Source organism: Canis lupus, chromosome 13, assembly GCF_048164855.1.
Source record: "Canis lupus baileyi chromosome 13, mCanLup2.hap1, whole genome shotgun sequence".
Taxonomy (NCBI): domain Eukaryota; kingdom Metazoa; phylum Chordata; class Mammalia; order Carnivora; family Canidae; genus Canis; species Canis lupus.
In genome coordinates, this window is record NC_132850.1 from 31,239,614 (window position 1) to 31,251,932 (window position 12,319).

A 12,319-nucleotide genomic window follows, 5' to 3' on the forward strand; every position below is an offset into this window, starting at 1 on the left:
CTTCACAGTCGCCTTTCCACATCCCAAGTATTCACCTTTTTCCCCCTGTACACACTTCAAGTAGCATCTATGATCTATAGAACCATTATTTTTTCTTTCTTTGTTTCTCTTTCTCTAGTAGACCAGAGGAGAGAGCTATTCTAGATTCTTAGAATACTTTGAGTGCCAAGTAAATATTTTCTCTTTTTCCTTTCCTTTTTCTTCAATTAGAAGTAAGAGTTGAAGCCTTAAGAGCAGGAATGGCTGTAAAAGAGGATAAGTAATGCAAAATATAGAAGGTTTAGGAATGTTCTTAGGGAGAATTTTCATTTTAGGAGAAGAGAGTTCCATGTCATGGAATTTCTCAAAAAGATTGTGGCAAACAACACTACCAAATGCTGCAAAGGTATCATGAAGAATGAGATTGCAAAATGACTGTTGGATTTGGCAGTTGAATTTTATTTATTGTCTGAATTCAAATCAAAATACTATAGAACAATTTTCCCAATGACTTCTTCAGTCCATCAATGATAACTCTCTTTCTCTGCCCATGAGCATTATGAAGACCTTTTGCCCAATGAGAACAAAACTGTTTTCAAGTCTTGTAGATGCCTATGGTTAACACACAATGAACTCTCAGTGGCAAGGGAAGTGAGGTGATTCTGTTGTTAGCATAAGCCATGACATGACTGAGCACTATTAAGAAAACAGCTTCAATTTCTTCTTTTAGTAATTTCTAGCAGATGACAGAAGCAAAGATTCAAGAGTATGGGAACCTCAATGAATCCTACATCCTCTCTTGTTTCCCCTAGACTTCGTACTGACCCAAGGATCTTCATGCATCAAACAAAATGCTATGATGGGGAAAAAGGCCTAAGCTCACAGAGACCTTATTCCAAATCCTGACTTTGCTATTATTTAACCAAGAGCAAGTCATTTCTGAGGGTCTCTGTTTCTACATCTGCAAAATAGGTCTTCCCAATAAATCATAAACCCTTTGAGATTAAGCACCAACTTTTGTCTCTTCTTATCCTCATCCCTTAGATAGTATTTTACAGAAAGTAGACACTGAATAAGAATTCAAAAATTTAGATTCCTGGTATTAATGTTGGGTATCTGAAATTCAGGTATTTACTTAAAATTTTTAAATGTCTTTTGACTTTCAATAATAGGTAGATATATTTCTTTAATGCTATAGCCTCAACAAACTATGGCCCAAGGGCCAAATCTAGTCCTTTCTTGTTTTTGTAAAATTATACTAGAACACAATATCACCCATCACTTACATATGCTCTGTAAGTGCCTTTAAGCTACCAAGCAGTGTTGAGTAGTTGCAGTGGTGACTGTCTAGCCTGCAAAACCTTACATAATTACTATCTGACCTTACAGAAAAAGTTTGGCAACCCCTGATATAGACTGTTGTTGACTCTGAATACCTAGAGAGCATGTTGGACAAGATCCAGGTGAGCCTCTGAAGACTGTCTTACACCCATGGGTATCCTTCCTTTCAGAGGATACTCAAGTCTATGTTTCGAGAGAATGATCTGTGGTGGTCAGTAAACATAACTTTATTTGAGGATATCCTGTATCCATAGGGTCTGCATGCTCAAGAAAGGTGCCCAAATAGGACACTAAAAAGTAAAAAACAAACTTAACTCTTAAGCAATAGCAATCCAATAATGTCTGAAAAGTAGGTCAATCAACATACGGTGCAAAAGCTATTTTTGCCTGGCTAATTTCTCTTCACATTGAAGAGCAAATGATAATCTCAGCAACTCTAGGAAGCACTATTAGAAGCATACCTGGCATATTTAAATTGTGTATTTTCATGACTGGCTCTCCTTAAGACAATTCGATCCTCAAGGGATCATTTTTCTATTCCCAGCATACAGCACTGGGCTTGGCAGAGCATGTGATAGATGTTCAATAAATGCCTTTAAACCAAACTGAACGTATGGGTTTCAGGTGGGACATCTACCTTGGCCTGAGTTGTTGAACTGATAGCAAACAAATTGAAATATTTATTTCCAAAATTAGGGTACAAATACTAACTTTCCCAGATTTTTTCCCATGACCTGTCACCACTTCGTAATCTGATAACAAAATAATAATGAAACCATACAAAAACCAAATATTTGCTGGGTACCTACTCTGTTCAAGGCAAATGAAAGCAGATATAATCCCCTTTGGTCTCATTATATCATTCATTTTCCTCTTAGATTCCCTTGAGGTCAGTTAAGTCTCCCATTAAGCTGAGGGCATGAAGACCTGCCAACATTGACACGGCCAGATTAAAGTATAAGCTGAATAGCCATGAAGGAGAGAGGGCAATCAGAGTCCATATCATGCAGTCTTCACCCAAGGAATCAGAGTAAAACACCCATTGCTTTAAGTTGGCTGGGTGAAACACACACCAATGAACGATGGGACAATTGGTTCAGATAAAAGCTTTTAATTAATGAATCATTAAGGCACACACTTTAGGAACATGGAAAAATCATGAGCCATGCAGCATGCACAGAAGCAATCTTTCAGTTATGTGGCTGTGCTTAAATGCAATGCTAATTTCTGATCACCTGCCATTTGTAATAGCACTGAGATAAATCACGACGAATTTATGAATGTGATCCTGCATCGCCCATTACACAAGCCCTCCCCTGGGAAAATGAACCATCCTGACAGCACCTCCTAATAAGTAGAAATGAAGTGTTACTGTCCCTTGCCACCAGGAAAAAAACAAAAAACAAAAACCAATAAATATGTCTAGGCAAGGGGAGAAGGGATGCATAACTTGGTTGTACATAAAATAGTAAGAAGGGAGAGAGACCTGCATCTATTTTGAGCTTTTGTGGCCTGACGAGCCACATTTCCACCTTGCTCAAAGCCAGGAGCCCTCTCACACCGTAAATAATTCAAAAACCCCACAGCCAGTGCCTGGAGAGGAGGCCTGCTTCCTGAAAGCTGCCTCCTTGGCTAGTCTTGGAGAAGCAATGGATCACCCTGTAGTTCAGACAGAAATCCTGCTGTCCACCTCAGGATTCTGAGCAAGACCCTTAGCCAGGGTACATCAGGAGGAAATCAACCCAATCCTGTCATTGTTTGTGTTATTTATAGCTTATTGTTTGAAAAAAATGGAAATAACTCCTTATGGCACACTTAAGATCTTGTGCATGAACTCGGCAGGCACTTTAACTGAAGCAAATTTAAAAAACAAGTTCAATGTATCGCACACTGTTCCAGAGAAATGGCAAACCAGAAACCATTCCTTTCCAGTATGATTTTCCGTGTCTCTCCAGTGTCTTCTTCTGACTTTTACCCAGAGTGAGTTAAATGAAAGGACAGTAGGCTTTCTTTTTCCAACTAATCCCCAATTTTTCTGTGCAAAACCCAAGGAAGCAAAAAGCTCAAATATCTCCTGTTTGATGATTAATCTCTGAGTTTAGCCTTATCCCTGTAATGCTGAGATATTTATATAGAAGATTAACGAGACATGGTCAATATATAATGGACAAAATACAATTTGTGATTTATACAATACCACCAAGACAAGATACTCTTACCTCAAGCAACCAAAACTACATTTTTGAGTGGGTGAGGTGTTTTGTGTTTGTAACCCAGATCTCAGCCCACAGCCCCTCAAAAGCCTTATTTTTCAGGGTGTTTTTAATTAATAAAGGACATTGGCAAAGGTGATAAGAAAGATGGATTGCCTGGGAGTTCGCCAAGAACTTGAAGTCAGTAGTTACACATGTAGTTTAGTATGAAGGATGATTTCTGCAAACTTTTTAAGCTATCCAAGGTTGCCACCACATACAGTTGAATATCAAGATGCTACTACATTATTTGCTATAGAACGGAAATGAGATCAAATTCCTTTGGGCCTGAAAATGTGTGTCCCACCTGAAACGCCTCTCTAAATCTGCAAAGCAGGTAGCAGGTGTTCTGGCCCCATCCTGACTCCTCTACACACCACCTTAAAAAGAACAAGCAGGAAATATTCTTTTATACTTTGTATTTACTGGTTCTGCCAAATGGTTATTTGCCTCTAAGGGGCATTTCTAAAGACTGCAAAACAAAGTATTTCAGCTCTTATGGCTGTCAAACCAGATGGCTCTGAAATAGGAACAGAAAAGAAGAAAGGGAAAAAAAGGTCACTTTGATCAAGTCAGCTTTTATTGCTACAAGCAGAAAAAGGTCAAAGTGGTTTCTGAACTGAACTGAGAGATGAGAAAGAATAACTTTTTTAAATCAATCATTAAATCGTGAATCATTTAATTCATTCATTGAAGAATTCTTATCTAGCTAATTTTCTTGGATAGACAGTCTGTGATCTTTGACCTAAGACAAACACCATAAAAACAAAAAAAGTATTATTAGAATAGCACTGTCAATGCCACGGGTTAGTATTACAAAGGTCATATCAATTCACGGAAAAATATAGGAAAGACTTAACCTTGATTGAAAGAAGCACCTCCCATTTTTTTTAAAAGCCAGTGTTCATTTTGAAAAGAAGGAAGGTGTTGCAATACTTGGAAATTCACTATTGTATGTCAAAAGACATATTATTTTGAACAAGCTCTTCAAAACACTAGTATTGATATTATGACTTAGTGTTACAGCAACTTTATTATCTTCCAGGTTCTGTTGCCCAATCTATTAGTTCTGTTGCATTGTCAGTCACTTTTAACATCTTACTTTGTTCTTCTTTAATATACTTTATACTTCCATACTGCCTTTTATCTCCCAGCATATTGCAAACGTCAATTAACTAAGCTACCTAACACCCCTGTGTGGGTAGAGGAATACTATTATCCTCATTTTGAAGCTGGAAAGAGCAGGTTCAGTGAGGTGAGGTGACTTGCCCAGCTGGCCAGTTGTTGGAGGCAGAAATGGCCTCACAGTTTGTGATGCCTGGTTATCTGCTTTAACTAGTAGACCATGATTGCTTCTCACCTCTAATCATCTCATGGCTGCCCGTTGTATGGGGTGAGGACATCAATACTGAGGTCCATTAGAGGAACCAGTCAGATTCTTGCAAAACACATTCACTTCTGCTTTCCAAACAAACAAATAAACAAACAAACAAAAAATGATTTCTGTTGAAAAACTTCAAGAGCCCCTTCTACCATGTGAATCTTAACTCTGACGTCTCTGGGTAACTCGGCACTGAAAAGTGATTTGGTGAGGACAAACTGGTTCTACTCACACCTGTGAACAGATCAAAGAGCAATGAGTTTTTACAAAGAAAGATCCAATGAAATGGACTCTTTGCTAATAATAATAAAAACCACCATTTATTGAGTTCTTAAGCTGGGGCCTACATGCATTTTCTCATTTAATGCTGACAACTCTATAGGGGAGGACTATTCTTGTTCCTACTTGAGAAATGAGAAAATTAAAGCACATAGAAAGGTTAAGATGAATTGTACAAGATCAGACAGCTAATAAGCAAGGGAGTCTGGACTTGAATTCAGGCATTCTGTCTCCAGAGTCCATGCTCTTAACTATTTCACTGTAATTATCCTGTTGCCTGGGTGTGATGCCATTTACTTTTTCCTCCCATTAAAAACTGCACATTCTCTCTGGCCATACAGTAAATGTTAGTGGGCATTGTGCCTGTACTCTATATCACACTAGGAGCTCTAAGGAACATAAGAGTAAGGTGCACCATTTCTCCTCAGTAACTATATGCCCTTCGGCTGATGACATACTAATTTTTGTTTTTAATTATTACTCCCATATCATAATTTTGAGGGAAGGGTTTAGGTCTCCTCCCCCCCCGCCCACCAAACTCTCAAGACAGCCCCATACAGTACGATGCACTGAACTGTTTTCGATTCATTTGAATTTAATTGTTTTTTTTTTATTTTCTCCTAATGCCCCCTGTGGATGATCTTGGAATTCTGAATGTGTTTCTTTTTAATTTCGCATTTTACTGACATTGGCAAATAAAAGGACCATGCCTGATACCTCCAAGTTAGAATTTCTGTGCCTCTTGGAACCACTCATGGATCTGCCTCTACAGCTATGGCAGGTACAAAAGCTACTAGCACTAGCAAGGACATCCTAGCTGAGGATAAGTAGCTGAGACCACTAGAATTCCTATACTCTGATTCAGAGCCTACCTCTTCCCTTTCTAACTCCCATTCCAATGGCCAAGATAATCGTCATTCCTATTGATTGTTTATATTGAGTTTGGCCTTATGCTCAGTGCTTTACATGCATGACCTTATTTACTCCTTCTCCAAACCCTATAACATGAGACCGTTATTATTATTTAAGTATGAGAAAACTGAGCTACAGAGATAGTAAATAACTCTCCCAAGACAGCATGGCTGTAAATGTTGATACAGGCATTTGACCCAAGCAGTCTGAGCCTAGAGCCCAAAAGTAGAATCTGTATAGTATTGTTTCCCATCTTTTGATTCCTAGAAAGCATCCTACCACTTAAGACATTTGTATGCCAAGATTCTTTTTATAATACCTTAGACTAACTAAAAGTATCCTAGGCATTTTCAATTAGTAGCTAAAGCAAACAATAAGAAAATAGCTTTTAAAGAGGCACAGGGCTTTCTTTTGCAACAAAAGGTCATTGGGCTGCATTGTGTTTGCAGCTAGGAAATGAAAGTGGCCATACAGAAATCCCATAGTGCCAGAGAAGAAGGTGAGAGGAATTAGGTCATCTTAGTTGGCATCTCAGGAACAATCACAGGCAAGAAGAAGCTGATCTATATTTTCAAATTGATTCCAAACTCTTTGTAGGTGAAATCCAGTCTCTGAAAGACAAGGGGAAAAAATGAGAGGGAAGCTGATTAAAATTTATATATCTAAGATGTGTGGGTTCACCCGATTAGCGACTAAAGAGATGGCTTTTAAGGCCCCTGGGGGAGGTTTGAGTTCATCCTTGGTTATCTTTTACTCCCGAATAGCTGTATAAATTCCTGGGGAGCAGAAGAAAGCTGCCCTACAAGACAAAGGCACAGGAGTTGCTTCTTTTCTTTATCAGATGGAAGAAAAGGAACTCTAGGAATCCTTTATAGTTAACTATTAAAATTGGTCTTTCCTTTTTGCTTTTTAAACTTCTTTAACCTCAGTCTCTAAGAGCAATCAAGCTTCTAAGAGCAATCAAAACTTCTCCCTAGGTGAGCCAGAAGCACCAAGGTGGCGCACCTTATTCTCTCCTCTTCTAAAGCCTGTACCCAGAACAATGGCTTAAAAGAAAGCTACCTTGCATTCATTTGCTAAAAAAGGATCTCAGGATGAGGTTATATTTTTAGCTTTGGTGTTGACCCCCAAATATAAGGTATTCTTCAGGGTCTATGAAAGAGGGGTCAGAGTAAAGAGGATAAGACATGTATGAACTGCTTTATCCCTATCCAAAGACTATACCTCCTTCCAGATCCCTGCAGTTTAGGGGAAATTACCTGGGACAACAAAGAGATCTAGGGATAGGAGAAATAGATGTGGGGGAGGGTAGGACCAAAAGAAAACAGAAATGTGTAAAGGTGACTAAAGGGGAAAAAAAGACACAATTTTGGCAATCATTTCAGAAGCATGGCAAATATAGAAAAGGCAAGAGGAAGATAAAAAGAAATTAGTTACTTTAGATAATAGTACACTTGTGTCATGATTTTATTCAGCCAATTATCTAAAAAAGACCACAGTCCAGGAGATCTTCAAAACAATAGAGGTTCAAAGATGAGTGGGATATAATCCTAACCCAAAAGAATTCACAGTTTAGGTAGGAAGATAAACATGGAAATAAATAATGACTATACATATCTTAATGATAGTTGCACTTTTTGTCCTTCAAATGCAACAACCTTTCATGGATTCCATGAAAGGGCTTTTGCACCTCTGGTCCTTCGGTTTGAAATGCTCTCCACACTAATTTAATGTGCTTGGCTACTGACTATTATTTCTCATCTCCAACTGAGTTGAACCAGCACACCCAGTCCCTTTCTACACTAACCCACTGTGTCTTTTCCAAAAGTCAAATGTAACATCTAAAATTATCTTAATTTTTTATTTTTGAACAGGTTGAAAATTTATCATTCTGCACTAGTACTTAAGCTCCTCGGGAAAAGGGGCTCAATGATAGGTCATATTTAATACCTTATAAATATTTATCGATTGTCTAACAGATGGACATAGTGTAAGGATATTATAAAAGAGATAAGCATATGATTCTGCAGTGGTGGAAGATGTAGAAAATTCCATCATGAGCGCATTAGGGATGGCCTCTCCAAAGAGGTGATTTTGTTGTTGCTGAATATTTAAGGTGGAATAGTGTGTTCAACAAATAGGCAAGGGAAGCAGAGCATTCCAGCCAAGAGCTCACATAATGACAGTCACAAATGAGCTTTGCTCTTTCTGGGAACTGCATTCCATTTAGTGTGTCTAGAGTACAGACGATGATGGAAGAATGCAGCACTAATGGCAGAGTAGTTAAAAGCATGAGTTTTGAAGATAGACTTTTTGAAAGTGAATCCTGGCTCTTCTAATAATTAGGTAATATTAGGCAAGTTATCAGTCTTCTCTGTGCCTCAGTTCTCTTATCTGTAAAATTGGGATTCATTTGATTTATATCACATCTACCTCAGGGGATTCTCAGGAGGATTAAGTCAGCTATTTAGAGGAAAGTAAGTACTCAGAAATGTGATAGGAAAAGGTAATGATATCAGTGTGTGAAGGCCCTATTTCATTCTAAACACTATGCAGATTAACTAATTTAATACATATACCCTATGAGGTGCCTTGGTGTCTCAGTTTGTTAAGCATCTGACTCTTGATTTCGGTTCAGGTCATGATCTCAGGGTTATGAGATCGAGCCCTGTATCATACTCCACACGAGATGTGGAGTCTGCTTAAGATTCTCTCTCCCTCCCCTTCTTTCTACCCCTCCCCCTTCTCTCTCTAAAAAAATTAAATAAAATAAAATACATATACACTTATGAGGAAGGTACTCTTATTGCCATCTCACAGATGAGGAAACTGAGAGACAGATTGTCAAGCATCACACAGCAGTCAATAGAATGGCTGGATCTAAATCTAGGAGGTCACACTTTTGAATCTTGCCTTTCGCCATTACACTATGCAACCTCTTTGAATACCTAATTCATAGGGATCTTGTGAAGAAAACTGAAATAAAGTATATAAATGTCTCATCATGGGCCCTGGCATGTATTAAACACTCAATACAGTATGTATTTTTTTAATGTCTGCAGAACAGTAGACCTATAATTAGGATAAGTCAAAATTCAGAAAAATATAGTTACCTGTGGATTTATGGAAAGACCCCGTAGAACCTGGAGAAGACAATTAAGAACATCTAAGCACTCAGTACCTCATCGAATTACTGCCAAACAGGCAGTTGAAAGGTGGAATAGCCAAAATCACTTGCTTGACCTTGATTTCTGATGGGAGTACTGAAGGCTCCTTGTACATCAATCTTTGCCCAGCTGTACTTCTTAACTAATTAATTTTTAAAAGATCTAAGTCAATTAATTATAAAGTAATGGGTTGTCCCTTCCAGCTGCCAATTTATCTACATTGCAAACTGTAGCTAATTAGTTAGCTTATTCTATCTCTTTCATGGAAACATACTCTTTGCCTATTTACATTAATTTATATACATAAGTTCTGTGAATAACAAGTTATATGTTATTCTGTAATAAATTATGTACCTAATCCTTTTGTGGACATTCACCATAAAAACAGTGGAATGACAGAGGGAAAGTACCTCTAACCTACCTAAAATCAAAGTTAGTAAATAAGCAAGCAAACAAATTTGACAGGAAATTCCATAATGGCACATTAATAAGTGCCTTTAAAATGCTGTATAAAACTAACCCCAAACTGGATGATTTGGCGCTATCATGAAACTCTTGACCTTGAGGAAGATGGAATAAAAGCAGACTTAAAGGTGGAATTCCATTTATTTCATGTGAAGCACTGGATAAGCTGTAACACAAATGTGACGAGATGTATTTTCTTTCACAAAGAAGCTATTATTTCCCTTTGTCCCTCTCTTCCTTTTTTACCCTCTCTCTTAGAAAAGGTGTGTCCCTCTTATCCAAGCCTGACAACCTCCATCAAAGCTCTGAATCTCATTCCTACCGCCTCTCCTGAGATTCTGCTGCATAAACAATTTATTTTCTTTTGCATTATCAATTGTTGCCTCTCTTGGCCTCTTCTCAGCCTACAAATGTGCTTACATCCTTCTGCTACTGAAAAAAAGCTTCCCCAAGGCAGAGCACTGCCACCAGCACCACTGCAAACTGCTTCCCTAGTCTTACTTCACCCCCAGGGGAGTCTCAACTCCTGTGTCCACTTCAGAGTTTGTGTAAAGCCTTTCTAGGAAGATAAACTATCATCTGCTTGAATGCAGCACTTTGCTCATAATCCACATGACAGCCTCTGCATAGTAAGTACCAGTAAGAATTAGATGTTGTGACTGTTGTCACTGTCTTTTTCAGTGATGCTATGTCATACTTCTTCACAGTGCAGTTTCCAAAATCAGAACATTGCAGCTCAAATCCTCGCTTTACCTCCTTGAACTGTGACCACAGACAGGTTACTTAATTTTTGAAACTTTGACTTATTAGTTATTTTTTAAAAGATTTTATTTATTTATCTGACAGAGAGATACTTATCTGACAATAGAGCTACCACAAGCATGGGGAAGGACAGAGGGAGAGGGAGAAGCAGGCCTCCCGCTGAGCAGGGAGCACAACATCAGGCTTGGTCCCAGGACCTTGGGATCATGACCTGAGCTGAGCCACCCAGATGCCCCTAAACTTTGGCTTTCTAAATATAAAATGTAGATCATGTAAAGTCAAAAGAAACAAATGAGATTAAGTGCCTTAGCACTATGCTCAGAACATAGCAAATACTTAAATATGCCTTTTAGATAGCCAATACTGTTAGTGTATATTTTTTATTCATTCCTCTCACTTCTGATAAGTACTATGAATTTCCTTCGGGGAATAACTTTTTCTAATGCAGAGTCCAGGAGATTGGCTTCTACCTTTGATAAAAATGATGAAACATGTGACTCAGGTCTGGCCAAAGTACTGAATTCCCTTTCTGGGAATCTTACCCAGATTAACCAGCCTCGTTAATCAGAACACTGAATCCTCTTTCTGGCCATGTAACCCATGCCTGACCAGTTGGAGCCCTGAATTCTCTCCGTGGGTCCTATGATCCAGCTTCACCAACCATCATAATCCCACTACTGTGGTGTCCTTGTTCGGTTTTTGAAAGGGACTTGCCAAATTGTTTCTATCAGAACGGATTCCCAGGTTAGGACAGGAATTATCAGTAAGAAATATTGTCTCTTTACCCCACCCAAGAGGATGTGATATGGAGAGCTTCTGGACCATCTTGCCATCGGGTCAGTCTAGAAAGGAAGTCAACTCACAGAAAAGAGCACAGCTAATTCAATAGACCTGACATTGTTTGAGGCCCTAGATCCAGCCAAGACTGATCCCAGTCTGCCTGTATAACTTTCATTCATTCATCAATAGATTTACTTCTAGTGTAAACTACTTTACATTGTTCTGTCACTTGAGACTGAAATTGGTATAAATGCTTATCATGTTTTCCCCAAGCTAGCCATATTTGCATATTATCTTGGGGCATAGTAGAGCTCAGTGGATGCTCAATAAATAGATGTTGCACCAAGGTGAAAATATCCTGTTGATGGTGATAGAGGCATATAGTATACACGCCAGCCTCATTATCATGCTCACCATTTAGACAAGGCACAGACTGCATGACTGCCTGGATTGATAGAAAGATCAGCCTAAAATGGTAGTGGTCACAGAGACCCACAGGAAAAGCTATTCCTTCACCGAGAAGATTATAGCAATACAGTCCTTCCTCCAGAAGCAAGAAAAATCTCAAACAATCCAAACTTACTCTCCATAACTTTCTGAGGGCCTGGAAATTTTTTTGCATTTGAAATGCCCCCTCTTTCAGCAACTATAAAAGGAAACAAATAGTCTATTGAACAAAGTACTTCACTGAGCACCCTAGAGGACTATGTCAATAATAATCTTCAAACAAGGTAACACTTCCCTTGACAATGGAGAACTGTGTGCTTCCAGTTTTAAAAATCTGTCTTCCATGACTTTTTAAAGACTATCTTTCAGGACTGATCATTTTCTTCAAAAGCAGCATTTTCCCCAAGTTTATCTTGGGAACCAGTGGAGTCAAAGAATAAAATTTACTTTTCAATCAACTTTTCAAATTTCATAGTTCTTGTGGAAATTGGGAGACACTTTTAAGGTGGTCCTGTCTAGCTAAACTGCACCTAAAAATAATTTAACAATCCTGT

General features: G+C 38.4%; 2 long non-coding RNA genes across 3 annotated transcripts in view; one reads left to right on the forward strand and one right to left on the reverse strand.

Moving 5' to 3' along the window:
• The window catches only part of LOC140602840 (uncharacterized), a 65,557-nt gene that overhangs the window by 49,833 nt on the left and 3,405 nt on the right, over positions 1-12,319 (forward strand). The window lies entirely within an intron of this gene.
• Positions 2,450-12,319, reverse strand: part of LOC140602837 (uncharacterized) — a 134,899-nt gene continuing 125,029 nt past the window's right edge. For both annotated transcript variants that reach the window (XR_012005771.1, XR_012005773.1), the window contains exons 6-7: positions 6,617-6,755; positions 2,450-5,187 (exon numbers count right to left, since the gene is read on the reverse strand). This is a non-coding gene — a long non-coding RNA (uncharacterized lncRNA). The remainder of the gene's footprint in view (positions 5,188-6,616; positions 6,756-12,319) is intronic.